This window comes from Balaenoptera acutorostrata, chromosome 14, assembly GCF_949987535.1.
Source record: "Balaenoptera acutorostrata chromosome 14, mBalAcu1.1, whole genome shotgun sequence".
NCBI classification, from domain to species: Eukaryota; Metazoa; Chordata; class Mammalia; order Artiodactyla; family Balaenopteridae; genus Balaenoptera; species Balaenoptera acutorostrata.
In genome coordinates this window covers 25,050,769-25,063,940 of record NC_080077.1, presented here as the reverse complement: position 1 = coordinate 25,063,940, position 13,172 = coordinate 25,050,769, and positions in this window count along the sequence as shown.

The following is a 13,172-nucleotide window of genomic DNA, read 5'->3' as shown; positions in this document are numbered from 1 at the left end:
TTTCTGAAGGACTTGGTGCAGAGCAAGCGCCCCGCCACCTTCTCCCTCCTTAGAGGAGGTTGGGAGGAGCACACAGTGCATCCTTTCATTCTCCCTGTTTGTTTTAGGGAGGTCGATGGCATTTGATTTTTGGTCTCCTCTTCCTCAACTCCCGCATCAGCAGGGTTCCTCCCCTCCCCATTATCTTTAGGGGGCACATTTCCATGTCAAAGACCTCTCTGGAGAGAAAGCCTCTTTTTCTTCGACCCCCTGCCTTGTCTGGGCGTGACTCACCTTAACTCTATCCTTTCCAGCCCTGTTCCCCATTAGCAATAGTGAGGAGCAGAACCTTATTTAGAAATCAAAACCACAGGAGAAAAAAAAAAAACCCCAGCTTCTCTCTGTGAAGGATAAGAGCAGTTTAATTGCCCTTGAAAATATCAACTTGTTGTAAGAAAGATCACTAGCTCTTACAGTAAATATAGAAAGAAGAACCGTTCTACAGTGAAACTGTAGGTTTTCCTTAGGAAAAAATGGAAATGCTAAGACTACTGGGTCCAGCTAGGTAAATCCATGACAGGCTAAGTTAGAAGACTGTGTAAGGGGAGAGTGAGTATGGTGTCACTTGTCTTGCATCTACCGATTGTCTCCTGATATACTCATCCAGTAGATCTAGTGGGCAATTCTGTTGGACACAAAGAAGGGTCTCCATGCTCCTACCATGTTCCTACTCTTCTAGGGTTGGGGAACCTTGGAACTTATTCTGCTCTTTCACTTCTGACAGATCTTGGGAATCCAAATCCATTTATTTCCTGTCAGTTGCCAAGATTAGAAGGCATTCATGGTAGGGCTTCACTTGGGAGTTCTCTGAGGTTTTGATCAGGGCTGTTTGCACCCAAGTCATATATTTTCCTGAGGCCATCAAAAGCCCAAGCAAGTTCCTACACTTGTCACCAACCCACCATGAACTCAGGCGCATTAGCTCTTGTATCATACCAGAGTAGACACCCACTAAACTTTGAATGGCAGCTGGCCCTCTGGGTCCCCCACATTAAAAGGGGGTCTTAGAACCAGAGAAAAAGTCAAGGTCTTCTGGTTCCTGTTTATTTGTCATGCTCCAGAAGTTGCCCTCTCCCCTTCTACACTAGACTTGAGTCATAAGGAAATATTGGGACTTCTTGAACAGGTCTGCTTTGTTCTTTCCCCAGATATTTCACAAAATATCCCTTTTCTTTGGAATGCTCTTTCCCCTCTTTGCCTCTGGCGAACTTCCACTTGGCTAACTCTTACGTCCAATTAACTCCTGAGTCTTTGAAAACTCTGTTAGTTATTCCTCCTATATAATGTCACAACTGGCAAGAGAAACAAATAAAACGATCATGGGAAAGAAATAAAAGTTTCAGAAAATCTTCCGTTTCCTTGCCTCTTACCTCTCTTTTTTAATGTAGTACTTGGAAGTCCTAATGTTCTTTTATTTTGAAAACGTTGACCCATGTCTCTCTGAAACCAGAACAAGAATCTAGGCCTAAAAGTAATGAGTCTATACTAGCCCTATACTAGTAGGACTTTTAAATGCTCCATATATAAGCCAGTTAAGGAAACATAGCAAGTGATTCTCACTGGAAAGGTCAACCTAGGACGTTTATTTCCAAAGATACCTAGGAGATATACAGATGTCTACAAAACCTTGGATTTAAGATAGTTTACAGTCTAGCAGTAAGGTATGGTACTTGTATTACTTTTCTATTGCTGTATAACAAATTGCCCACAAGTCTAGTGGCTTAAAACAATACCCGTTTATCAGCTCACTCTTCTGTGACTCAGTAATCTGAGTGTGGCTCACCTGTCCACTGCTCATGGTCTCACACTCAAGGTATTGGCTGAGCTGAGTTCTTATCTGGAGGCTTGGAGTCCTCTTCCAACCTCACACAGTTCCAGGCAGTTGTAGGACTGAAGTACATGCTTTCTTTCTGGATGCCCAGGGCTGTTCTCAGCTCCTAGAAACCACTACTCTCAGTTCCTTGCCATGTGTTCCCCTTCATCTTCCAAGCCAGCATCAGAAGAGTCCCCCTTGTGTCAAATCCCTCTCACATTTCAAATCTCTTTCACCAAGAAGAGCCCTGTCCCTTTTATAGTCTCATGGATGAGATTAGATTAGGTCAACTGTGACCTATAATATGACTTGAGCATGGAAGTGCTATCCCACCGTATTCACAGGTCCTTCCCACACACAAGGGGAAGGAATTATACAAAAGTGTGGGTCATTGTGGGTCATCTTAGCATTCTGCCTACCTCAACACTCAATGGGTAAGGCAGAATAAGATAAATTCCACCTAAAAGATACAAAATGTTACATGGATGCATAGTAGGGAGAGAAACTTAGAGTATGTGTTTAGCATACAATAGATGCTCAATCAGTATGCATTAATATGTAGGAAATATTCATGCATATATCCCGAGGGCACAGTAGTGTATTGAATGGTATTAATCAGAATAAATTTCATTAGTCAAAGAAGAAAACACTTTTGATCCACAATTTGTGTTTGGTTTGAACTCCAGAAGGCCACATAAGGGAGGGTTGGGGTGGGTCAAGAGGCTTCACCCATCTAGGCATTTTGAGCCATTCTAGGGGGAGGAGACAGGAAACCAGAGTTATAAGGGGAAACCCAGTCAGGAACTACAGCAGATAGCTGGGATCAAAGGCGAAAACATAGATGCAGGCACAAGCCGTCCAATGTTTTTCTTATTCACTGAAGTGCTTGAAAGAGTCCGCTTACTCACATGGGTTGCTACATTTCCATTCAATATATCACTCCCTTTGAAAGAGTTAATGAGTTTCCCTAAGTAATGTGCTAATAACCTTGCAGCTAATGAGACAGACTGATCCAGACTGAAGTTTGACACCCAGTTGTGTTGGCAGTATCTTCCAGTGTCTAATAGGAGATTGAGTTGTGGTCATTGAAAGTGCTCCTCTGGAATCATTCAATAAAAACAACTACAGAGGCGCTTCTTTGTTACATAACTCCCACTCAAGCAATGTCAGAGCTTTATGGACTGATCTGTTTTGAGCTGTTCCCATTCCTGTTCAACAAACGGAAATAAGCTGAGGTATTCTGAAGGAAATTGACTTGTCCAAAGTCTTAGTAAATCACTCGAAGCACGGGAAAGTTAATGCGATATCCCCAAATAGTTTTTACGTTTCTGGAGTGGAGATAATGAAGCTATGTCGATACTCTAAATTGATGCCTGCATTTCTAAGTTGGATATTTATTTTATACATTTCATTAAAACTTCTGTCATTGCTTTCAAAATCCCCTACTACTGATATCTGTGCCTGCACACCCTGTGCAGAAACTCCAGATATTTTATAAAGCAATTTAGCGGTTGAAGATTCAGATAAAGCCTGACTAACCGAGGGTGGACGTTAGGAGATTTTCAGGTTTAAACATTTTTATTTAATTGCTAAATGCACAACTGAATTATTTGACGTGACCGTCTGATTAATTCAGTGTTATACAAGAAGTATTAAGAACTTCCTCTGAAGTTCTTGGGAAAGAATATTCAAGACATTGTTACTTCTTATAGAAAGTCCAGTCCTAAACACTAGAGAGTAGGTTTAGACACCCTTGACCACTGCTTACCACACTCTGTTAAAGGAGAAGTAAGAGAAGCATGTAAGTAGAGAACGATGACTGTATAACTGCAGGAAATGCAAGTGTAGTCCAAGTACAATTTCAGTGCACTATGGTTGGAATTTGAACGGAGAGTAAACAAAGTTACATCTTGTTACATAAGAGTGAAGGATGAGTAAAGGGAAGGACTTGGAAGTCTATGGCCTGTGTCTGGTAACACAGAGTTTTACAACTTTTTTCTCATTCTAATGGTGGTGGCTAATTCCCACAGGAGTATCCTTTTTGTAGAGACTTGATGATGTTTGGGTCAGGTGAATTCCATCGCACTAACACAACAGGAATGTAGTGTGGCAACAATGTCCTAAAAACTGACTATAAGTGACATGGATATTGGATGTTTGTAAGCTCCTAAACTATGAGTTTGCATGTTTTTATAACAAATTTTTATTAAACGAGAACATTTTGGGTATTTTCCTGCATTAAGTAGGAAAACAGAGAGCACTTTAAAATGGTGAGTTTTAAATTAGGAAACAACAGCAAAGTATCTAGCGGGACAGAGAGCGCCAAAGGAAACCCACAAACCACAAGCTAAGAAAGACATTGTTACTGTGTGGACTGACCACGACAAAATGCTCACTCCCCTTCCCCTCACAAGGGCTGCTTTCAGCTCAATACTCAGTATTATTGACACAAAAAACTCAGGGCGCTAAAAATATATCTAGTCTGTCTTCCTAGTTTTTGTTTCTCTTCCTCGTCTACTGCAATTCTGTGTGAGAAGTGAGAACTCAACGTGCCTCCAGTTATTGAAAATCAGAGGCTAGAATCAGAAAAAGATTACTTACTAAAGATTACCTACTAGAGGATGGCACCAAAACCTGGTAGCTTTTGCTCTCTTTTTGGAGCTGTCATGAGGAGCAAGAGTTAATGAAAGAATGCAAATCTGACCAAGCAAATCTCTCCTTGCTCAGAAAATTGAATGCATATATGAAAGCATCAGTGGTCAATATCACCACATTAGTAGAAGCATTGAGACTGTGCTGGCAAGATGCCAGGCTTTTAAGGTTATTGGTGGGGGAGGGAGGAGTTGAGCAGCAGGAAAACAGTCAAACCTTACACAGTTCTCTTCTAGCGTCTTAATCATCTACCACGTATATTGGATTGGCCAGAAAGTTCATTCGGGTTTTTCCGTAACATCTTACAGAAAAACCTGAACGAACTTTTTGGCCAACCCAATATAATGGTTGGGTGAATAAAGTGAGAAAATCATTCTGTCTCGACAGTTACAAATTCCAGGGATGGTATCCTGGAACCAACGAGCATCTAAAATTTAGCTTCTAGCTCCTCAATGTTCTAGAGAGCGTCTACAACACAATTGCCATCTATAGAAATCTTTGGCACATTCTCATAAGTGAGAGATATTTAGTATAAAAGATAGATGTATGACTTGTACCGGATACACCCTTTATGTGGAATGCCATTCTCCAAGATTGACATATGGCTATTTCCTTCTTATTATGTAGGCCTTAGTTTATAGGTCATCACCTCAGAGAGGACTTTTCTGACCACCCTACCCAGTCACCCTGTAAGACATGTTTTATTTTTATCACTGCCTGCTCTTTTCTCTTTTATTTTGTGTTTTGTTTGCAGTCTGTCTGCCAGCCTCTCTCTTGAATTGAAGTTCTACGGAAGTGATGACCTTGTGGATCAGGTTCATTACCGTTTCCCTGTGTCTAGAATATGCCAAACCAATGGCAGGTTCTCAATAAAAGCTGATGGAATGAAAGAATGAGTAAATAAATGAGTGATACATTATAGGTATATTCTGCCAGTATTGAAATCTTGGTTTGCCAGGGAAAGTTATTTGGTCTTAATATTCTGCCACTCATACTGTTACGCACCAGGGTTTCCACAGACTGGAGGCCTTAGGCCGGAGCCCAGGAGGCACTGAGCAGGGACTCTTCTGATGAAGGGCAGAGTCTGGCAATGAGAGAACTGGGGAGACAGCGAGTAGGATTGCAACCCAAGAAATGTCAGCCTTACATGCTGGGGCTGCGAGTGAGAATTGCGTGATGACAAAAACCATGCTGCCATTTTCCCTGTTTCTACAGCACCTGGCATGGTGGTTGACATAAAGTAGGCCCTCAGAGGTGGTTGAATCATAATTACTGGGGGCAGGGGGTAAAATCTAGGAACTTTTTTGTTTAGATTGTGTGTGATTTGGGAACTATTGATTTGCCCGAATACTGATTACAGATTCTCTAAAAGGAACTTAAAAACTACATATTTACTTTGCCTATGTGAGAATTAGGTATTAAGTGACCTTTCTGTGAGCTGCTTATAGTTTGTTAACACCTACAATACAATACTCATTATACTTGTCATTACATCTGTATCAGATTCGCTGTGTTGTAAATTTTATTTGATTGCAGTAGCGAACTCTAAGTATGCTTAAGCTACATTTATAGAATATAAGGCTTCATCCACAAGTGACAACGGAAACCGTTCTCAGTGCTTTATAGTCATACCTGGTGAGCTTAGACTTCATAGAATGTAACACATATCCCACCGTTGTTCATTCACTAATTTATAAAGACAAAAAGGAAGACAAGGAAACATATTGCTCAGAACTAAAGGTAGGGCAAGTGTGGCCAGAACTAGAACAGTCAGTTTAGAATGCTGTGCAGTACCCATTATTGGGAAGTGCAGAATTTGAAACCTTTGGAGAAACCCAGTGACAACATGGAAGTGGAAGAGGAGAAGGAAGAAGGGGGCAATGAGGGAGAGGACCACGAGGCCTGGCAGGTACCTCCAATCATTCTTACCTTCTTCATACAAAGGTAATTACATTAAAATCCTAGTAAAGAAGGTCAGATTACCATGGCATCCTATTGGCCCTAAATTTGGAGTAACAAATCTGGAGCAATTGAATGATCAAAAGACTTTTTCCCCCCATGGAGTCAAAGGAAGAATAAAAATTGGACATAAAGTTAACATTTTACTTGGATAGCATTTGTCCTTTTGGTTCTGAAATACTTGTTTGTAAACATAGTTTGAGTTTCACTGAATATTTTTCTTCTAGTTAATATCAGATCTTCCCACATCCAATATTTACCAAGGTCTGTACACTAAAAATGTTTTCAGTAGCTCTCAAAACTTCTTTGGACAAGTTCACCAGAAGGACATCTCAGGGGGAGGAGTCATGTATAAGTGATTTATTCAGGAAGTGCTTCCAGAGAAGCAGGTAAAGGAGGAAGGGAGGTAAGACAGGGAAGAGTATGGTTTCAACCTGATCCCATGGAGAAATTTTGAAGTATAACTTATGCCTTGGAATTTGTCCAAGCAGAATCAAAGCCACCAGACTTTTGTATTTTATATGTTATAATCACTGGTTAAGGACTGTGGGATTTGAGGGGTTAGTGGTGGTGAGGGTGGTTTGTGGAGAGTGAACTTCTAGTCACTTTGAGCTGTTTATGCCTGCGGGCAGGGCCCTCCAGTGGCCAAGCGGTGTCTCCAAAAAAGAAGCATAGGTGTGGGGAAATGTGGACTTTCAAGCCCAAGCCTAGTGGGAGGACAGGCAAAGAAAATGTTGGCAAGGATGCCAGGAGATCTGGCGGGGGCCCAGGGAGTGTCCACAGCCTCTTCCTCATTCTCTTTACCACCCACTGTCCATCTTTAATTCATGCCCCTATGATTATTTCTCTTCTGGATTATATAATGCGTTCCTAACCTACATTCTCTGACCCATGCAGGCCTCCTCCAGTAAAATCTTGCTGTGATCGGTGATCTTTCTAAATTGCATATGTGGTGGTGCTAGTCCAGTGCTTATAAACCTTTAGTTATCGTGTGAAGTCTAAGCTCCTCAACATGTTTGTCTGATGCTCTTGATCTGACCCCGACCCCAAACTCCTAGGGCAGCACCAAACAGTCTGGTGAAGTGACTTCCTGCTCTCTGACCTCTGAGATTGTATAAAGCCATACCCACTGCCTGGAAAGACATTCACCCACATCCTCGCCTGGCTCACTGTTACTCGCCTTTGAACATCTACCCCAATCTTCCTGGCCTCTGGCTTCCCACTGCTCCCTGGTTGTCATATTTGCCACATTCTCTTTTCCCACCAGACTGTGAGCCTCTTTCAGAAAACCCTGTGCTCTGTTCATTGCTGCCTTTCCTCATGCTCACATTCTGTTAGAAGATAAGGTGAAATGGAGGAGGAGTGAGCACCTGTCTTTGCAGGCATCTGCAGGGTGAATGTGGTCTCTGGGTTTCAAGGGCCCCATTCTTTATGTGTTAGGTCATGGGAGCTGGGCAAAGGGTGGGTCACCTCCATGTGCCAGATAATGAACTTGACATGCATGGTCCGTGGAGTCCTCTTGCAGTAGGACTGAGGTGCATGTTATTATTGAAGCCACCAATGATCATGTTGAGGTTTCTTAGCATCAAAGGGATCTGCTCTATTTTCAGAGATCTTCTGGCTTCCTGATGTTTCTACCTTTCAGGAAAAAAAAAAGTATAGCTCCCATGTTCAGTTTGGCTTGCATCTGCACTGAAAATGGCAGAGATAGTTAAGCCAATTAAACATATATTATTGAAGACCTTGGGCTTCAGGCAAAGACCTGGCACTAAGCTAGGTGTCAGGTATGCAAAGATGAATAAAACATGAAACCCGATTGTTATGGGTTGAATTGTGTTCCCTCCAATATTCATATGTTGAAGCCTAACCCTCAGTTACTTCAGAATTTGACCTTATTTGGAAATAAACTCATTGCAGATATAATAAGTTAAGATGAGGTCATACTGGAGTAGGGTAAGCCCCTAATCCAATATGGCTGGAGTCCTTATAAAAAGAATGCCATATGAAGAAACAGACGTGCACAAGGGGAGAGTGCCACGTGAACACGAAGGCAGAGATGGGGTGAAGCATTTACAAGCCAAGGAACACCAAAGATTGCCAGCCAGCCACCAGAAGCTAGGAGAGAGCCACGGGACAGATTTTTTTCTCACAGCCTTCAGAAGGAATTGATCCTGACATCTTGATCTCAGACTTGTAGCTTCAAGAACTGTGAGACAATAAGTTTCTGTGGTTTAAGCCACTCAATTTGTAGTAATTTGTTATGACAGTCCTAGCAAACTAATACACTAATCCCAATCAACTAAGAGACAGACATAAAAACAGCATGGGAAAACGTGATGAGACTAGTAGTGGAGATCTGTGCAAGATACAGATGCAGCCCAGAGAAGGGAGGGTCCGCTGGGAGTTCTGGGGAGGTGTGGGCAGGTGGAGGTGCTGGTCAAGGGAAGGTTGTGTCATGGAGGAGTTGCTTGAGCTGGGTTTTGAAAGCTGGAGGTGATGAAGACGGATGTCTGTCTATGGCAGTTACAGCAGTCACACACAAAGTCAACTACCTTGCAATATTACCCCTATTTCCTCTTAATGATTTTTGGCGGGAGCTGTTCAGAGAGGCCGGAGCAGACGTGGAAGCAAGCAGGTGGCTTTGGGTCCCGAAGGTAGCAGGGGTAAACAGCCCGTGATCTTGCACCAATGGGTGTCATTCCCTTCCCATCCCCCTTCCCTTTGTAGCATACTCTTTGTTCTCTCCTTTTTTTTTCCTCTGAGTAAATCTGTTTACTGCCCAGAAGAGAACAGGGAAGGAATAGACCAGTTGCCCGGGGCAGATGGTGCAATGTGAATAGCTGACACACAGAAAGCAGAACTCCTCAGCTCCTGTCTTCCATTTGCTTTCTCCAGCAAGGCTCTTCGAACCAAAGAGCATCAAATAAACATGATTAAGCAGAAACTGAAGCACAGGTCAATGGAAGAGATAGTCAGGGAACCCCTGGTTGATTTAAATGATTCCAGGTCTTCAGATCCAAGGGAATAATGCTCAAAAAAAAAAAAAAAAAAAAAGAACTCGCAGAAATAACCAATGAAGCACTGAGGAGAAATTCTTTTCAGGTTTTGTTTGTTTAGAAATTCTGGTTAATATAAAATGTGCCTGAGGCCTGGAGAAGGGCGAATGTTTTCTCACATTGAAAAAAATATAAAAGAAAAACTCACAGAAGATACAAGTTCATATTGATTCCCTGCAAACATTTTTTGTTATTTTATTTGACTTATGAACATACAAACATGTAAAGTGAAAAGGAGGGAGGAAGGGGCAGAAAGAAAATGAAGGAAGGAGAGTTTGAGAGACAGAGAAAGAAGGAGAGAGAATAGAGCAGGAAGGGCAGAGAAGGGAGAATAAGGAGTTTATTAGATTTATAAAAATTACCTTAAGTTTACAGAGGACACACAGCTCAATTTGCCTATAGTTGTGACCCCAATAATCCTGCAAAATTTCAGAACAGGCTATTCAGTAAACGTGATGTATGTCTTGACAAAATAAAGGAGGATACGAATAAGAACCAGAGAAAGTTAATTAAGAAAATATCGTGCTAAACTTGGAGCTTCCTTCCTTCCCAGTTTCCTTGGACTTGTCTTTTCTCATTTCCTCAGAGTGGAATCCACTCTCGTTTTACCCGAAGACACAGCACCATCCACACCAAACAGAATGTGATGGTTTCCAAGTCCTACACGCTGCTCCCCGGAAGTGAATCTTAGTGAACTGCTCCCCGGAAGTGAATCTTAGCGAACCGGCAGTGTTGGTTGTGATGCTCCCTGTCAGTCCCTGAGCTCTCCAAGTTCCTCATCCTAACGCCTCCTGCCATTGCTTTCTCTCCTCTCAGTGCTCATAAATCCTGGGCTTCTGAGTGAGCCACTTCCTTTTGTTCCTGTTCTGAGAGTCTTCCTAGTACATTTGCCCATCCAAGAATTGGCTCCTGGCTTGCTTTTGTGGGTGACTTCTCTTAGAGTCTGTACCCTTGATTGGTGGGTAGGACCAGGAAACCACTGAGCAGTCCACCCTCAGATGCAGACTGTCTTTAGGGACTGCACTTGTTTTGGAGTCTCATGCTCTCTCCCCTATCGGGATCATTCCTGCCTCTTGAATTATGTCACTGTCATTCCTTTATTATGTACTAATTGGACACCAACTCTTTGAAACACATTATTGCCCTAAGGTTAAGAGTAAGATTGAGATTTTCATCTCTAAAAACTATACATCAGATCATATCTCCTCTTGCTTCAAACCTTCTAAGGGTTTTTTGTTTTTGTTTTTAAAATTATATTTAGAATAAAATCTCAACTCTTCCCCCCTGGGCTGCAAAGATCAACATAATCTGGCCACTGCCCGCCTCTGTTCTTGAACATACCAAGCTTGTTCCTGCCTCAGGGCTTTTGTACTTGCTTGCTCTCTTCCCTCAGATCCTTCAGATCTGGATCTTTCTCTTCATGCATGTTTCAGCTTAAATTTTACTTCTTGGGAGAAGTCTTCTTGACTAACACATCTTAACAAACCCTCTTTTCACCTGCCAAGCAGTCTCTGTCAATATAGTGCTTTTTTGCTTTCTTGGCACTTAATATTCTCTAGAATTCCCTTGTGTATTTGTTTCGTTTCCTTGTTTATTTCTTTTTCCTTGACCCCCGGAATGCAGACATCATGAGAGCAGGCACCCTATCCCCAGCACCTGGACAGTTTCTGGTATATGGTAGGTGCTCAATAAATCTTTGAATGAATGAATAAATAAATCCTTGCTCCATACTTACCGGCTACATGACCATGGACTAACTGCTTACATGGACTTTAGTCCCTTATTTTGACAATGTGTTTAGCAATTCCCACCTCCTCAAGATTCTGTGGGAGTTGAATGAGATGACATAGGTAAGGTGTCTCCAGCAGAGTGGGGAACAGAAAAAGGCACACAGTAACTCCCAGATGAGGTTATTATGATATGCTAGTCTCTGAGAAAGCCCATGGGAACACAGAGATGTTCCTAACATAGTCCTTTTTCCCAAAGTGCCCAGTCACTTTGACTGAATGACGATTAGAGATGTTGCCTGTCTTGGCTACCACGCCTCCTCTGCCCTGCGGAACCTCTTCTGAGAGCCAGACTCTCCCCAGGGCCTGTCACACCCACTGGTTGGGACGGGTTCTTGGGCCTGATTATCCACATTACCTTGTCTTATTGTGAATAAACAGCCAAGATGCACTGACAATGCCTGAGATTACAAAACTAACCTAATTCCCTTTTATGGATGGAGCTATTAAATAAGTATTTCTATGCATTTCATAGAGACTTAGTATCTCTGGATTTCAACAGAGAATACGACAGCCTTTTACGGTAGTTTTTGGTGAATATTGTAGATAAATATGGTATTATGCCTCTTTGACATTAATGGCTATTTAATTAGATAAACCTAAACCATCCCAATAGTTTCTAAGATCCAAACCCATTCTTAAGGTTACAAATTACAATGAAGATTTATAGTCAGAAGACTGAAGGCCCAAATTAGCCTTCATGGGGACTGAAGGCCCCATGTTGTACAATATATCCTTGTAGCCTGTCTTACCCAATAGTTTATACCTCCCACTCCCCCACCCCTATATTGCCCCTCTCCCTCCCCACTGGTAATCACTAGTTTGTTCTCTAAATCTGTGAGCCTGTTTATTTTTGGTTGTATTTACTAGTGTGTTGTATTTTTTAGATTCCACATATAAGTGATATCATACAGTATTTGTCTTTTTCTGTCTGACTTATTTCACTTGGCATAGTGCCCTCCAAGTAAAAAATAGCTATTTTGTTAGATTGTAGGCTCCACACTCACAGGTGGCCTTTCTCTGACGGAGGTGCTAGAGAGAGAATTCCTACACAGGGTAGGGAGTTGGACAAGATGATGTCTAGTGTCTAGAAGCTATAATTATCAAACCTGTCACTTTTACTTGTTCATTATTCACAATATCTCCATGATGTGGGTATCAGTTCTTATCCATGAAGAAACTAATGCTCAGAGAAATTAAATAATTTGCCAAATAACCCAGATCTTGTAAGTTTCTGAGCTGGTTGTTGAGTTTAGATCTATTTGGCTCCCAAATCCAAAGCTTTCTATTATGTCATGCTACTTTCCAACTTGGTGATTCTTTACTCATGTCCTTACTTTCTGTCCTCTTCCTTCTGTGTATTTCCTTTCTTCTTTCCTTTCCATGACTTAAGTAAAAATGGCAACCGGTAATATATTTGGCTTTTATTTAATTCCTGATATTGACATTCAAAAGCAAAGAAATAGATGGCTGACTCCTGGAGAGTAGTATTATGACATTATTATTATTATTTTTGGACATAGTTGAGAGGTTATAATTTAAAAACTTCCAGTGATGAATGTCTATAGAAATCTTAAGTGTTTAAAGATCATTCTTTTAATTACTAAAACGTATAGTATGGTGCTTTCAGTAAGAAACTAATGGGAGATAATTGAACCACAAATTGGAAGTAAAAGCAGGTGATTTGGTGCTGTTCTAGTTTTAGGTTCTCCAGATTTCATTTATTTGCAGTGTACACCTTCCCCCTTTTGTGTGGAATTCTCAATTCTTCTGCATAGATAGAAGTAGTTTCTGTGTATATAACTCACCAGGCAGTAGCTCTTAATTAGGATGCCTTGATCCTCTGGTATGGTGTAAGTTAAACAT